Source organism: Poecile atricapillus, chromosome 2, assembly GCF_030490865.1.
Source record: "Poecile atricapillus isolate bPoeAtr1 chromosome 2, bPoeAtr1.hap1, whole genome shotgun sequence".
Lineage (NCBI taxonomy): Eukaryota > Metazoa > Chordata > Aves > Passeriformes > Paridae > Poecile > Poecile atricapillus.
Window position 1 is genome coordinate 30,260,000 of NC_081250.1, and position 15,635 is coordinate 30,275,634.

The window sequence follows — 15,635 nt, forward strand, 5'->3', positions numbered from 1 at the left end:
TATAATGCAGGCACAGCACATTCTTTTGTCACCTCCATGACTTTCAGTAGATGTTTGTAATAACTCAGGAAGACAGTGATAACATAGGGAATGCAACATTTGAATGAAGAACTGCTCATATTCACTTCAGCAAGTCAGTCAAGCTGATAAATCATTTTTTGGTCTGTAGGATAAGAAGTAGATAATGAAGAAATGGAACAGCATGAGTAGATATAGCAAAAGCAAGATAAAGACTGGTGAATATAACTACCATGCATCACCACTTCATTACATTTATTACCAGCGGGCAAGCACAGCAGTAACTAAAACATGGACGTGTCTCAGAGATGCCTGGTATTTTCCAGTATAAATTCAGGAATTTCCAATATAGTATTAGAATGATGACCAGTCTTTTAAAACCTTATTATAATGCTGATGCTTCCTTTGAGTAAACAGAGGGCAAGAATGTAAGTAGATACTGAAACAAAAGTTATGGATCAGTTTGAAGTGTACTGATCTGCCAGGGAAACGGTGCTGTGCGATTTCATTAGCCAGTCTGGACTTGGATCTGTCACATGTAACTCCATGACTTAACATCCAGCAATACCACTGAAACTGACTCAGTTCAAACTAAAACACAAATGAAAAGAAACTACTCAGACACAGCTCTATTTCTAGTTTCGAGAAGTGAGATTTATTTTGAGGGTCACAAAAACCACTGCTTACCACAGTTGAGTTTTCATCTGTTTTATTCCTTGAGCAATAAATGACATTCAGGCCCAAATTCAAAACCTCCGTTTTCTAGCAGCTTTACCTTTTTCTAACTTAACAAGTCCTTCACCAGTCTTGGAAACAACAATTTTATACATCTGTTTCAAAAAAGCACCTCTGAAAGCAATACAAACTGGAAAGAATAAATACAATCGATCCCCCCCCCCCAAAAAAAAAAAATTCTGTTAAAATGCAGCATGAAACTTACAAAGACTTTAGGTGGAAGATAGTTTCTTATGTTTTTTTTTTCTTTGATTGCTTAGATAGCCAAGAATTGAACTCCCAACCTTTCCCTGGAAGGAGAGAAATAAAAGGTGACACTTTCTCTCCTGAGTAACAAACAGCTCTATCAAAAAGTTTAGAAATAAATGTGACAGATTCCATCGACTAAAGTAGTTTTTACGCTGTTTAAAACAGTATTAGGAAATACTGGAGACTCTTGACCGCTACCAAAGAGACTTAATGTGCGTTCAGAAAGGTGGGCGTCCTCTAGTTGAAGATACCAAGACTGGTCAGAAGGCCGTGAGAGGAAAGCAGCACTAGGGAAATGTGCGATCATCCCGGGCTGTGATAGCCCAAGGGAACCGAATCACACACCACACAGCCTGTACCACCGCCTTTCTCCCTGTGCCGAACGCCGGGACCCGGTGGAAGCAGCGCGGTGCCGTCCCAGCCCCGTGTCCCCTCTCCAGCCCTCCGGGCCCCGCTGCCTCACCGCCGTCCCTCGCCTGCCAGGGCGGGCACGTGTGTCCGCTCCCCCGAGGGCTGACGGGGGCCAGCGGCGGAAAGGGTGCCCAGGGCCGCGGAATAAATAACCCAGGGCTCCGCCGCCAGCCGGTCCCTCGGCGGGCCGGGGCAGCCGCAGCCCCGGGGCCCGGAGCGCGGCCCGGGCGCGCTCTGTGCTCTGTGCCTGTGCCCGCCCGGGCTGTCCCCGGCGGCGGCGGCGCAGCGAGGCGCGGCCCGCCCGGCCCCCAGCGGCCGCGGCGGGGAGCGCTGCAGCCCGGCCGCCTCCCCCGCCTCCCCCCGCGCCGCGCCGAGCCGAGCGAGCCGCTATTTTTAGCAAATCCTCCCCGCGTCGCCACGGGCGGCGATCGCAGCGCGCAGCCCCGCGCCAGCTGCCGCCGCCGCCGCCCCGCCCGCCCGCCGCGCACGGCACAGGCTCGCCCCGCCGGCGCGATGGCCACCTAATCGGCACCTAATCGGCACCCAGTCCGCACCCAATCGGCACCTAATCGCCGCCGCCGCAACTTTTCCTCGCCGCGCCGCGCCGCTCGTTTCCCCCGGCTCCGGTGGAAGATGGCAGTTGGGGGAAGCGCTGGAAGTTGCAGCCCGCGAGCGAAGAGATAAGGCGGAGGAGCGGGAAGGTGAGTGGCACCGGCCGCTGCCCCTCCGCTCCGCCCCGCCCGGCTGCGGCGGGCGGTGAGTGCCGGGCCGGCCGGTCCCGCCAGCCGGACGTTTTCCTCGACCTGCCGGGCCGGTATTTTTGGGATCTTCGGGAAGGTTTCGGGAAGTTGGACCGTGTGAGGGCTGACAGGGTGGCGGGGGAGGGAGGATACGGCCGCCCGCGGCAAGTTTTACTTCGCGGGAGCTAGAGTGGCAGAGCAGCTCCCGAGCGCTTGCCCTGCCGGGCGGGGTGGTGCGTCTGCGGGTCCGGGGGATCCTCCGCGACCCCCGCGTCCTGCGGCGCCGCGGCCGAGTCGCGGGTGCCGGCCCGAGAACGGCGGCCCGGGCTCCGCGGGCGGTACCAGCTCCCCGCGGTCGGTGGGACCGCGGAGCTCCGGAGGGCGCCGGGGGAGCTGCCCCGTGGGGGCCGAACAGGTGGGCGACGCCGGGGCGCGCCCTCCTCGGGCACCGCCGCCGGGCCGGTGTCGGACTGCCCGGAGCAGGCGGCAGCCGGAGGGCGGGCGCGTCCCGTCCCGTCCCGGGAGCGCGTGGGTGGCCAGAATTTTGTATAATTGTATTTACGGTGGCAAAGCGGTGTGTACGTCCCGGCCGGCAGCTTCCCGGTTGGTAGCCCAGGGCATGAGGAAGGTAGTTTCCAGCAAAGGTACAGTTGCTTTGACTCATCTAAAATGTCTGAGTTTTGATATGAAATGGAACGTAATAGCAATCAGTAATCATTCATGCTTATCACTCTTATAGAAAAAAACAGGTATTACTCGTAATGCACAACATGCATATTCATCTTTGAATATCTACCCCGAGCCCACAGCAGTTTATATTTTTAAGTGCTCTGAGGAGGTCTAAACCCACTGTTAAACAATGTGAAAATTTAAGTGTAGACAAATACTTAAAACAAGCTGATCTTTGAAAAAGAAGTAGTGAGGTGGATTGTGGAGACCTTTTGACATATGAAAATGCATGAATGTGCTTTTCTGATGCAAAAGCTGTTGAGATTCTCTGTCACAAACAGCACAGAACAAGTGCTGATACAGAAACTGAGGAATTTTAAACATTTGTCTTTCAACATTGTCAGCTTTAGTTCCTTGACATTTTGTTTTCTGTGACAGAAAAATAGTTTTGTGGCAGTTATTCAGGATTTAATTAGCAAGCTCACTAAGGCCTGTAGCTCTGATGAGAACTCAAGAACACAAAAAGGAAGGTATTTCACATTAAGGTTTTTCAAATGTCCTACCCAAATGTCTTATCCTACTCCTCAATCCCCACACACCTAGTTCCACAGCAGCATCCCTGTATCTTCTGTAGTTATCTTGTTGCTGAGTGTCTCTAAATTTTCTCTCGTGTCCAATGCATTTCTGTATCAGTGGCCTCAGCTCATAATATGTTTTGTACCAGGAGCACCTACTTTGTTCAGAAAGAGATGGCAGCTTGTTCTCTGTCATAACACCAGAGCAGTCTTGGAAGGCAATTCCATCCCTTCATACACTTAAGTTGCATTGTTATTTTTGTAAAATAGCTATGTCTCAACTGTACAGAATTTTCTACCATGAATGATGCAAATAATATATTTTATACTTTTATATATTTTAACACCTCTTTTTCATTGTCATGGCAAAGATGTGATCCAAAACATTGGGAATAAACATGTCATGGCTCCAGAGAAAAGCTGCAGTCAGTCATGTTTATGTACCACTGGTGCCAGTTTCTTCATATAAATATTGAAATAGCTGTCTTTTAAACAAAAATCTCGTTGTCAGTTCAGAATTCCAAAAAAGAGAAAAACATGCCATTATACTTCTTGGTGACCAACTTGATGCAAACACAGCACTGTAGTTAAGCCCACCCAAAGCACTGGTCTCAGCTTCAGATTCTTCTGCAAGTCTGTGTGAATGTGTAATACACCAAAATGTTTTGAATCTGACTTTAAAATGTTAGTTTTGAAAACAGTAGTGTTTAGTTTTCCATTAAATTGCTTTTCCACAAATGAAGCTTGGTCTACACAGCTAAATGTGAACAGTAATTTGTAAGCTGTTGTGTATCTTCAGTTCACCAGCATCTTCCTGCGCCCAGAGCAGTTTGAAAACAAAAGCAAAATAGTGTCTTTGCTGTTGGAAGTCAGTACATGCTTCATTTAGAGTAGTTGTTCCTATTAGAATTTATTTCTGTGGAAAGATAATACTATGATTAAGTGGCACATGTATTTTCTAATTTCTTGATAAAACACTGAAAAGAGTTATAAAAATGTTATAAAAAGGATATACTTTCTAAAAAGCATGTGAAGTGGAAAATAATTTCCAGTTCTTCATCTCACTACCTGAAATAGCCCCATAGAGGTTGCTGGTAAAAATATTACTTGCATACTGAAAATATATATAAAATTTAAGTTTACCTGTCCTGAAAATTATATGAATCCTGATGGTACCTAAATGTAGTTGCAGTAGCTAGTTTCTTAGTATTCAACTGATGCTTAGTAGGCTAAATGTAGCTTTGAAAGTAATCAAATCCTGTTGTGAATGATCAACTGTAACCAATGAAAAATGACAAAAGAGTTGGGATGTACTCTAATCGTCTCCAAATTGGTAAATTAAACACATATTTACCAGAGTGTGTGTTCTACTGTTGTTTTATATTCATCACTATTCAGACTAGCAAATTTAAGGCTACTTAGGGTATGTGTGTTCAAACTGCAGTAGAAAGTACTTGTGGCTTGCAGCGTACTCAGCTGAACCATTTAGCTGAGAGAGCTTAGTGCATCACAGGAGTGAGGCTTTTTCCCTTTACAAAAGAGTTCTGGGCCACATTTGTTGAGGATCATATGCTGTGTCCTATAAGCATGCTGTTTATATGAACTTTCCATATAAATTCAGATTAAAAGGAATGAGTATTCATCAGAGTTTTCCAGTCTCTTCAAAAAGAGAAAATGTTTAGAAAATGTTCTTTTAAGTTTCTGCAATTAAGTAGAAAGTGCATAATACATCTGTTGAGTCAAATTAAAGATAGCTCTCGTGTAAAGACAGAACATTAGGCTATTCTATGATAAAACGTATTTGTCATGCTTCAAGGCCTCAGTAATGATTTCCAGATAAATAGGCAGAGAATGTTGCATTGCTGAATCACTTAAGGTTATAGTGTTTGTTAAAACTGATAGATGAGTGAGGCATTTTAGAGCTAACATTACTTGATGAAATCACCTTTCATTTTCTCCTTCTGGTTTTAAGATTTTAAATTAGGATGATCATACGTGACCGAAGAATTTTTTCCTTAGTCAATGTAACTTGTGTAATGAATGTGTTTTGAATGCGTGCTGGGTTGGACTATACTAGTGTTGAATTTATTGTTACAACTTAAATAACAAATTAAAAAATTTATTTGTGCTGCTTATCTATAGCTTCATCTTCAAGCAGCTAAAAGATTACAGTGGAATAGTGCTTGACTACTGCTCAAAACTAAAGTTTCAGTGCTTTGAGGCCAGCTTCGGCCTTTCCTGTGAGGACATACCAGCACTTCTCCATACTTCCTCATTTTTGTACTATATCTATATCTATCTATATATATATATGTACAATACAATATAACTTTCTGCCAAAGAAGTTGATCAATGCAAACAGTTAACATGAGTTCAAAAAAAGATTTAGACAAATTCCTAGATAAAAAAGCCCCAACCAAACATATCCAAGGCTAGAAAGCAGAGACATAATGCTTCTGAATGAGAACGTCCCTAACCAGCAAATATTCTGAAGGCTTCAGAGTATTTCAAGAAGGTACCATTCACATGGTTGCATTGCACTTCCTCACTTTTCCTTATGCATTTGCTGTTGGGCATCTGGGAAAAAGGTGTTGGATTCTGAACAGGTCCTTGGTTTGGATAGATCTTACTGTTCATGCATTCTTACCTGGTCAAGGTGGACAAGGTGATACGTAATTTAGACATTCCTTTTTGGGGACAAGTGACTGAAAACTTTCGTTACACAACCTTCAAGCAGATGTTTACTTGAATTAATTAGCATTAATTTAATGTATGATGTTGATTATGAGATGGAGAGGTCATAGGAAGCAAATATTTGTTCTTACTTTCCAGTAATTTGTTAATGATATTTTTCAATATAATGTTAACATTGGTCATTCACAAATCATGATACCTTGTTGAAATTTGTTTACGATATGTAGCAACTATCAGGGTCATTTGTTTTAAATATCTTGCATAACTGTAAACTATTTTTAAGAAAATGAAATTCTTTTCAGTGAAGGTAGCTCAGCAGTGCCTGTAAGAATATGACTGCTGACAGTATGTCTTTTATTTGTCCCTACTTCCTCAGTTTTGGAGTTGAAGTTGATGGATTCTATATCTCTTCATTTAACTTCTGCTCTGAGATGCTCTGTCTTGTAGTTAATTTCTGTTCAAGATTCTAGAATGGATGCCTGTCAGTCTTGAGGCTTTATTCAAACTTGAGTGTGAATAAATTCTGGTTTAGTTGAGCATGTATGAGCCTCTGCTGTCATGTTCATTGACCATAGCTTTTGTTTCCATGCTCTTTTAACCTGCAAGAGAGGTGAAGACCTGGTCTAAGGAGTATTTTGAAAAGCTGATGTCCATTGCACAAGAGAAATTGGCAGCCCTGAAGGATCCCAATCTTGTGTGCATACAAGATATGTAAAGACTTGAGCCTGAACTTATTCATAAAAGAAGTGGTGCTGCACAGTGCCTTCCATTTGCAGCTGCCTTTCCATTGCAGCTCTGTCACCTTTCACCAAGGCTTCTAGGGCAGTGTTGCCTTTCTGTTCTCATGCTCTTGGTCCCATACTGTTATTCTCATGGCCTTGTACCTCCATGTTGTGGTACTGCTGTTATGTCAGGGAGGTGGTTGACATTGCTGCAAGAGTCAATCCATTTCACCAACCTTTTCATGGGTTGTTTTTTTGCAGCTTTTAGTTTGCATTAGGAGGAAGATAAGTATTTGCCCAGCGTTCCCCAATAATATATGCAAAACTTAGCAGCCAGTTAGTTTGCAGCACCAGCCTCTGATCAAAAACTATTTCATTCAGGGCTAATGGCATCATAAGGGAGGACAGGCACTAGGGAATTTGACTAGATCATGGGGAAATTTGTGTGGTTTCTGTGGGAAAAGTAGTATGGTGCATCACCTGATACACTGGAAAGGATGCTTAATGGGGAAACCCTGGAGGTTCTCTTCTTGACTAGCCACTGGAGCTTTCCCTTTCTTCTTTTCATTATGTCCTCTTGCTTTTCTAGTTACCTTTCCCCTTTTTAAATGTTTTTATTTCTCCCCCTGCCTTCTGTTTCCCTTAAAGAAACTTCTATTGTTGGCCTTGATGCTTGTCACCAGCTATCAACTCTGCAAGTAAATCAGGAAGAGATATAGAGATGTTTACATACATGTAATGAGAAGTTTGCGTAAGTGTGCAAATAGATTTGTACATGGTCAATTTATACCTATATAAATAGAAATTATTTGATAACTTTCCTTTTTTTACTTCTTGGTCAAAGAGAAATCATACATCTGCTGAGTATTTATTTAGTCAGCCTGAATTTACTCTTCTGATTTATTTTCATGTGAGTATATCTCTATTCTACCATACCTCTTGTGTCCTTTTCTGTATCCTTTACAGTCTGAATTTAGATTTTTTTCAGTAAATCAGAAAAATAGTCTGTGCCCACAGAAATCTCTTTATTGCGTTGTCCAAGGGTGGTAATATTCCACCTCCTTTTTAAAAAATCTTCAGTGATATGTCCTAGGTTGTATTAAGCTCAATCTGAAAGTTTAATTTCCTGTTACTTTTTGTAATGCTCATGATTGCACTAAATCACAGTAGATGGAAGGCACCTGTTGGTCAAAATAGAGTCAACATAGAATTTAGACCCTGTTGTTTAGGGGTTTATTCAATTCTGCCTGGAAAAGGTCCAACGAAAATGATTCCGCAACTTCTCTGAACCATCATACCCAATACCTAGTTATTCTGATAGCACATTTTCTTCTTTATGTTGAGTCATAGCCTCCCAGTTTCAATTCATGAGTATTTTCTCTCATTTTGTGCCATGTGTGCCTGTGAAGACCTGGCTCTATCTTTTTGGAAAAGCTCTTCATAGTCACAGACAGGCTGGTGTTAGGGCCCTGCTAAGGCTGCCTCATCTTCAGGTGAACAGGTCCAGCTCTCTCAGCTTTCAACAGGGCGGGTCCTCCTGCTCTTTCCTACTTTGACAGACTCTGGAGGATGCTTCATTTAGTTATTTGGAACACCAAGACTGGATGCAATGTTCCAGATGGGGTCTAGTGCTTGAGTAAAGTAGAAACATGAAACTTCATATTGGTAAATCTACCAACTAGTAAATAGCACCAAATTCCGACAGTCCAGGAATGAGACATTAGGCAGAACTTTACTGTCGTGTAACCATGAAATGAATTCAAGCTATTGTACGCTCTTAAGAATTTGTTATTGCAGCTTACATGAAAACAAAGTTAATTTGATATTTATTCTCAGGAAAGTTCTTGAATCATGGTGTTTCGGAGTAGGGAAATGTGATATTGGAATTTTATTTTGAAGCACTTTATATGCAATATTGTATCTCCTTTATCGAAGTGTATGAAGAAAATTATATGACACAGACATTCTGTATGTCTAAGAAATTAATTATACAAAATTTGGATTATTCAAGTTTTTGACAGTTAACATTAAGTCTCCAGGGTACCTAACTATTGATCTAAACCTTGCTTTGACAAGAGCTGGGTGAACTGCAGGCATAAATGTAAGATTTCCAAAGAAAGAAAATTTAACTTAGCTTGAAATGAGAAATAAGCAGTATGCATATAGAAACTATTCGGTGCATAAAATGTGTCAATTATTCATATTTTCCTTGTTTCATAGATAGATAGCTCTTCAGTTGTCCATATATAGGTTAAAAATATAGGAATGTGTGGACAATATAAAATACATACAGTTGCCATTCTAATCTTTTGTGTTTCCCCTTTTGGCAGTCAATACAATCAACATTGATTAATAAGTCACACCATTGAGTTAAGCAGAATTTTCATATTTCATTTGGAGTTGAAGCTGTTTTAATGGGGATATAAATAATTACTCTATATATTCTCTGAAAACATATTATAAATTGAATGATCAGTGAATTGAAATGGAAAATAATTTTCAATACCAAAAAAAGATCATTGTCTTCTAATGTGTGTTATGTCTGCTCTCCTGACTGCCATAATCAGCACCAGGGATCTAGCTGGAGGTTGCCATAGGATTCTTTTTGGCCTCAGTATACTCAGTTGTCCTTCCATAAAAAACGGAGCAGGTCAGAAGCAGCAGGGGACTGAAGTTGAATCTCATCCACAGGAACAGAGTAAAGACGTAGTCAAGATGCAATCCTGTGGCAGTCAGGACCACAGCCTACAAGAGTGAGTAGTTTGAGGGGGAATCCAAACCAAGGTTTGAATCAGAGAAAGGTATTTTCATTTGCAAATTGCATTTCTAGGTTTAATTTCTGGGTACCCACTGTAGAACCAGCCTAGCAGTCCCTTCCTCTTGCATGTGTGCATTCTGTGCTTGAAGGTGGACAGTCTGCACAGAATGCCAAGTACTGTTGAGCAGAGTGTAATGAAGAAAAGATGAGGAAAATCTTCTAGGGGTGCTACCTCTCCCATTTCAAACATATTAGTCTGTTATGAAGACTGTGAATGTAGAAATCACCTAAGAGAATATTCAATTGCTCTCAATATATCCAGGTTGCTTACTCAGAGTCTCTTGGAAGACTGCAAAGTGTTTATATTTATTCTATGCCATCACATACACCTTGTCTTCCACTCCATCTGGTTAAATGCTTTCACCCCTTCCAAAAAAAAAAAATTCTGGCATGAAAATGTGGTTAAATATTGTTATCTTTTGAACAGTTGGAACAAGAGTTCAAGGCTTTCTTTTGACTGGGAAAGTGAAGTTAGTAAGTGGATTTTTTGGTCAAGAGGCTTTCTTCAGAAACTGGTGAGAAAAGGTACAGGTTTCATGTGATTAATGGGTGTGTAACCCTAGGTTTTTGTAGCATTTTAGTGAGATATATATGACTGGATCGGTATCAGCCTGTTAATGTGATGAGAGTTCCTTTAGGGCTTCTGAGAGCTGATCAACCATTCTTCTTCCTTGTGCCAACGCACGTCATTTATACTGATTCAGATTATGAAGAAAATGCAGATTTCAAAATAAGGTGATAGGAAATGACATCTAAAAATTTGCTGAGGGTGACAATAATATTAGCAGTATTAGGATCTTGATTGAAGACGTCAAAGATTTTGCTTGTCTGTGAGTTTTGCAATTGACTATAAAGAGATCAGGATGTCACCTTTGCATGTGAAATTTTCACCTCTTTGATGGGCTGTTTGTTGTTTGTTGTTGAAACAGATCAGCTTAAGGGGAGAGCTTGTGAAAGCCCTGTTCAAGGTTCAGATCTACTGAGAACATGCGTGGAAGGCTGTAGTATACTCATTGCCATCCCAGCCAGAGCAGAAATGGTACAGAGCATGGAATCTGGGATTTGAGCTAGTAATCTAGCTCAAATCTTGATCTTTAATTCGTTAGGGCAAACCACAAAAACTGATTAAATTTAGACAGGCAGTCAAAGCAGTAGAGGAGCTAGAAAAGTATATAAAAGATAATTCCTGATTATTCTTTCCAACCATCTTTTGCAAATTACCTTTAAAAAATTTAGCAGATTTTGGCATGTATTCTGGATACATTTTCCCTACATCGAGCTGTCTGCATGCTTCTATTCCCTCCATCACTACTTTTCCTTAGTGATGCCTAAATATAAGTTTGTAGCTTCTTCAGTATACTCTGATTACATGCAAACAGAGCATGCTGGTATGCGTAGGAGATTTTCCTGGGTGTCTGGCAAATGCAATCCTTTTTCTTTAGGCCACAGAGTAGCAACTGAGCTGCTTCCACAATTTCAATGCAATTTTTCTGTGGAGTCTGTATGCAATGCCTGTGAGAAATCTGAAAGGGCTGATTTACTTTGCCGTGACCAGTTGAGTGTCATTTCTGACACAGCTTCACATTTACTTATTCTCAGAATGGTCATCCATACTTTTGGAGAGAGTTGCTGGGTTGTTGGTTGCCTGTGGAGTCTGTATACATCATTTTTCCTCCCTCTTTTTATTTCTATGGAGTGTTTGTATTGCTGTCTTTGTAAAAAGAGACTGAGCTGGGAGAGACAGCAGGAGACACAACTGAGAGTCTTTTTCAGTTGACATTTGGTCCATAATTTAGATTTTATGCATAGAAATGTCAGCTTAAAAGACACTTCTGCGTAGATAATGAAGCAACATAATAAATCCATTATCATGTTACAAGAAAAAAGATGCAGATTTTTTTCCAGTGATTTCAGTCTAAGTATTTCAGGAGAGAGAATTAAAAAAGACATATTTTTTTTTTATTTTAAGGCTATAAATATAATCAAAACAAATTAAAAGTAAGCCACATTTAAAAAGTGTTTTAAATTCTGCTTACTTACTCTGATTGAAGGTGATTATCTTGCATGAAACTGATTAACTATGTGATATGTAACCTAAAGTATTTTTCTTAAAACATCATAGGATTGCCTCATCTTTAGGTTGCCATTGCTGTGTTATGTATATGATCATTTTATATTACTCACCTCTGTGAAAAATGGCACTATATATCTTCCTGGTCCACATATGTTGAAATCAGTATGAGGGAAAATACCAAATCTTTCATTTATGGTACGCAGTTGTATTCCAGAGTGAATGGGAAATGCACAGATAGGCCAGAACTGGGGTCTAATATATGTACCTTTTTTTTGTTCATAATTGGGTTTTAAGTCCAGCATCAGAACAGGATGTGGACTATGTGCTAAGCACACATAAAGCAAAGCAAAGACAATTATTTTTCGCCCTTAAAGCAGTTACTGTATGTCGGTGCGATGATCCATCAGATTTTCATATGCAGCCTGTTACCCTTGTGTCTACAGACTTTTCCCAGTAATGTTGCTGCTTCAGTCAGGCAAAGGAATAATTAACTATACTGATCTTAATGGAACTGTTATTGCTGACACATATCAAGGTAAAAAAAATGAAAATCTGACTTGTGTCAGGTTGGAAATGTGCTAGCTGTTGACTCAGTCTAATTATACTGATTTAAATCTAATTGCATATCGTCATCCAGTCCCCAGAATTTTGATAGTAATTGAATTCATGTAAAGTTATAAGGGTGATTTAAAAAAAATAATGTAAATTCCATGGAACTTTCTTTGTAAAATTTAAATTCCTGGAAAAAACAAACACTATTTAAAGAAAATGACCATTTTGGTGAGGAAGTTTTTGTCAGAAACCACTAATAAATACAGGGGATTAACATGAGTAGTAAATGTGTACCTCAATGTTTTTCACCTGTTTTATTTTTTTATCTATTTCAATAAATTACTATGTAATACTGAATTAGAGAAGTTCCATCATTTTTTATGAAAGAAGGTACTACTGCCAATATTTCTGATTTAAAAGATGAGTGCTACAGCTGAATTCTCTATTTACCCTGGTACAGAATAGTGTTGGCTATGGCATTACTAGAAGTAGAAATATAGATACAATTTTTGTGTAGTAGATAGCTGAAGAAACAATCCTCTCTGAATGAGGATTTCATTTGGTTCTGCCCATTTTGCAGTTGATTAATTGTTTAAAGTGAAAGTAATGCTGTAATGCATATGGACAGACATAGTAGTTGGTACTTGAAACCAGTTATGTTTCATTCTGCATCAGTCATTAAAAATTGTATTGATTAGTTAATAAAACCAGTGCTGCTAAAAGAAATAAAGGGTAGGTTAAGCAAGAAAAAAATGTCCTTTTTCAATTTGCAATAGATGAGGAGTCTCTTTAGTTTAGTAATTGCAATGTTATTGGATGCTGTGGTTCTCATTTCCTAGTAGTAATAAACTGGAATTCTGTCATTTCACTTTACACTGGTTTTTATTTTGCAATGCATCTGAAAATTAATAGAAGATTTGCCTATTTTATTACAGTTCTGCAAAAAAGGGAGGAGAAATAAAAAATTGCATGTGAGGATAGCGCCAGGAAAATCTTAATGATTTAAGTGGAAATGTTTCTGGGAAGCAAGTGAAGCTTTGGGCTTGGATATAAAGGCTAACACAGGCAATTGGATGAGGCAAGTTCATCTTGGCTGATGGCAGCTAGGAATCACTGTCTCTAATAGAGAAGTATCATCTGAGAGCAGTGGAAAGTGAATATGTAATTGAAAAACTCTCTATCTCCACCCTGCCTGTCATACCAAAACCTTTGGTACCTGTAGAAGAAAACATCCCTTTCACATAGCTATGAGATCTATCATGAGTGAGAAAAATAGTGAAAGACCTAATAAAAACAGTCTCAAAGTGAAAAATAAATACCCAAACAAAAGAAAAAATCACATTTTTGTTACTTGAATACCCATATGCCAACTGTGCTGAAAATGTATACAATATACAGACTTGAATAATTTATGCTTGGATAGACAACTACATAAAATAATAGCAAAGCCTGATTATTTCTTGTTTATTTTGAAGGCCCACTCTATTTTGGTGCTGAGTTCCTGATTAGAAGGAATCATCTTTCATGTTCCAATGGAAGTAAATCAGTTTTAATATTATAATAGAATGTATTCACTGTTTAGTGCATAATTCCTGGAACAAGAAAGCATCAACAGGAGAGCTTTCCATTCTGTGTAAGGCTGTAAAATCTGCCATTTTGTTGTAGAATGGGATGTGTTTTCCCTTTTTTCTTATTACTGGCCCACAGAAGGTAATTGCAGCTTTTGTATATAAGTACTGGGGACAGTTTGGATAACTGAATTGAATAACTGAAGTAAAGAAACTGAAAGAAAGAAGGCACATTCAACACTTCATTTTTTGGAACAGTGAGTTAGAGAGAAGCTGTGCCCTCACCTATAAAAGAGATCTAAACTCTTCATTCCTCTACAATAATTTGAAATGCAGTCAATTTCAATCTGCTGTTTCAGCAGCATGATTCATGCAGAAGGAATGTTTGCTTCTTATTCAGATTTCAGTAACTCTAGTTACTATGTCCAGTGGGCATAAATTCTATTTAGATAAAGTGAAGTGCTGTGACCGTGGTTAAGACATAGAATTCTACGCATGGTTGTTCATAAAAGTCGGGATTTGTTTTCCTGCACTGAGAACTGTTAGATGCCACTCTAAAATAATGAATCTGAGTTTATTTGTGGGAAATTGAGCTTGATTGTAGCACCAAGCTCCTATGTGTACACCATTATATCCTGTAGATGCTCAGGCCTACATCCCAAGCTATGACATCGTCCTGTAGGCTCATCTAGATGGCTAAGCATTTTTAAGTATGCAAGGTGCTGGCTATATTTTCCAGCAATCCAATTAATTTTCTGCTTCTTTTCTTTCTTCTTCTGAGTACTACATTGTACCATATGCTTTGGAGAAGTGCATTCCAAGGTATCTATCTGTGTAAATTGTCTCTTAAACCCAATATGAAGTATCTGGTTAAAATAGTGATGAAAGGAAACATGTTGCCCAGAGAGCACAGCTGGCTGTTATTGGCCTGGTGATGATGAAGCCATGGGTAATCACAATGGTATTGCCTATGCACAATAAGGGGACAACACCGAGCCAGTATTGGTACAGTCTGTGCTGCTACAAGACCTTCCAAGGCATGGTGGTGCTTCCTTTTTGTGAGTAAGGATCTTCTTCCTTACATTTTTTCCCAAAGCTTTTTCCTTCTCTCTGTGGGATGAGTTCCAATGAGTCGCACAGCTCTGAAGAGAAAGTCGTCTACCAACCATGGACAAGTCTTAGCTTAATTTTTTTTCCTCTTGCTGGCCTGGATGATGCAGAATTTTGGATTACAGGCCTCTTAGTGATTCAGGATCAAGAGGGACAAAGGCAGAAGGAAAAAAAAAGCGCTTCTTTTCAAGAGACAAGTCCTACTATGCTTGGCATCCAAATCACAAAAACCTGCTGGAAAAGTGTATTCTTCCCAGTTGCAAAACATGCACCAACCACCATTTAGCCTGCAACTTCTAGTGCTTCTTGTGTAATTTTTATGAAAGTCCAGTGACAGGACATGTCTTTTTGTAGCCAACCTTTGATGGCAGAAAGGAGATGACAGCCAAAGAAACCCTGTCTTGACAGACTGGAAACAGTAAAGCTTTGAGCAGCGTCCTGCCATTGCTCAGCATGCAGGTGGTTACTAGCTCACAGCACACAGTTCTGGACAAGCCAAGTATAAAACTTGGAGACAATGAGAGGCATGAGTGCCTTCTCAAGTGTCTTCCGTACTTGGTGTTCCATCTTTCACCTTTTATTGCTGAAGGATGCTTAAGCAGCATGAGTATGTGTTCCTAGCATGGACAGTCAGCAGTTTTGGCCAGGTCCTGGCCATGTTACGTATTCAAAACCAGCTAGAGTTCCTATTTAGTCCTCA

General features: G+C 40.3%; 1 protein-coding gene across 1 annotated transcript in view; it reads left to right on the forward strand.

Moving 5' to 3' along the window:
* Positions 1-1,821: 1,821 nt before the first annotated feature.
* The window catches only part of HDAC9 (histone deacetylase 9), a 460,460-nt gene continuing 446,646 nt past the window's right edge, over positions 1,822-15,635 (forward strand). The window contains exon 1 of the mRNA XM_058831729.1: positions 1,822-2,114. The gene's annotated coding sequence lies outside the window, so the exon portion shown is untranslated. The remainder of the gene's footprint in view (positions 2,115-15,635) is intronic.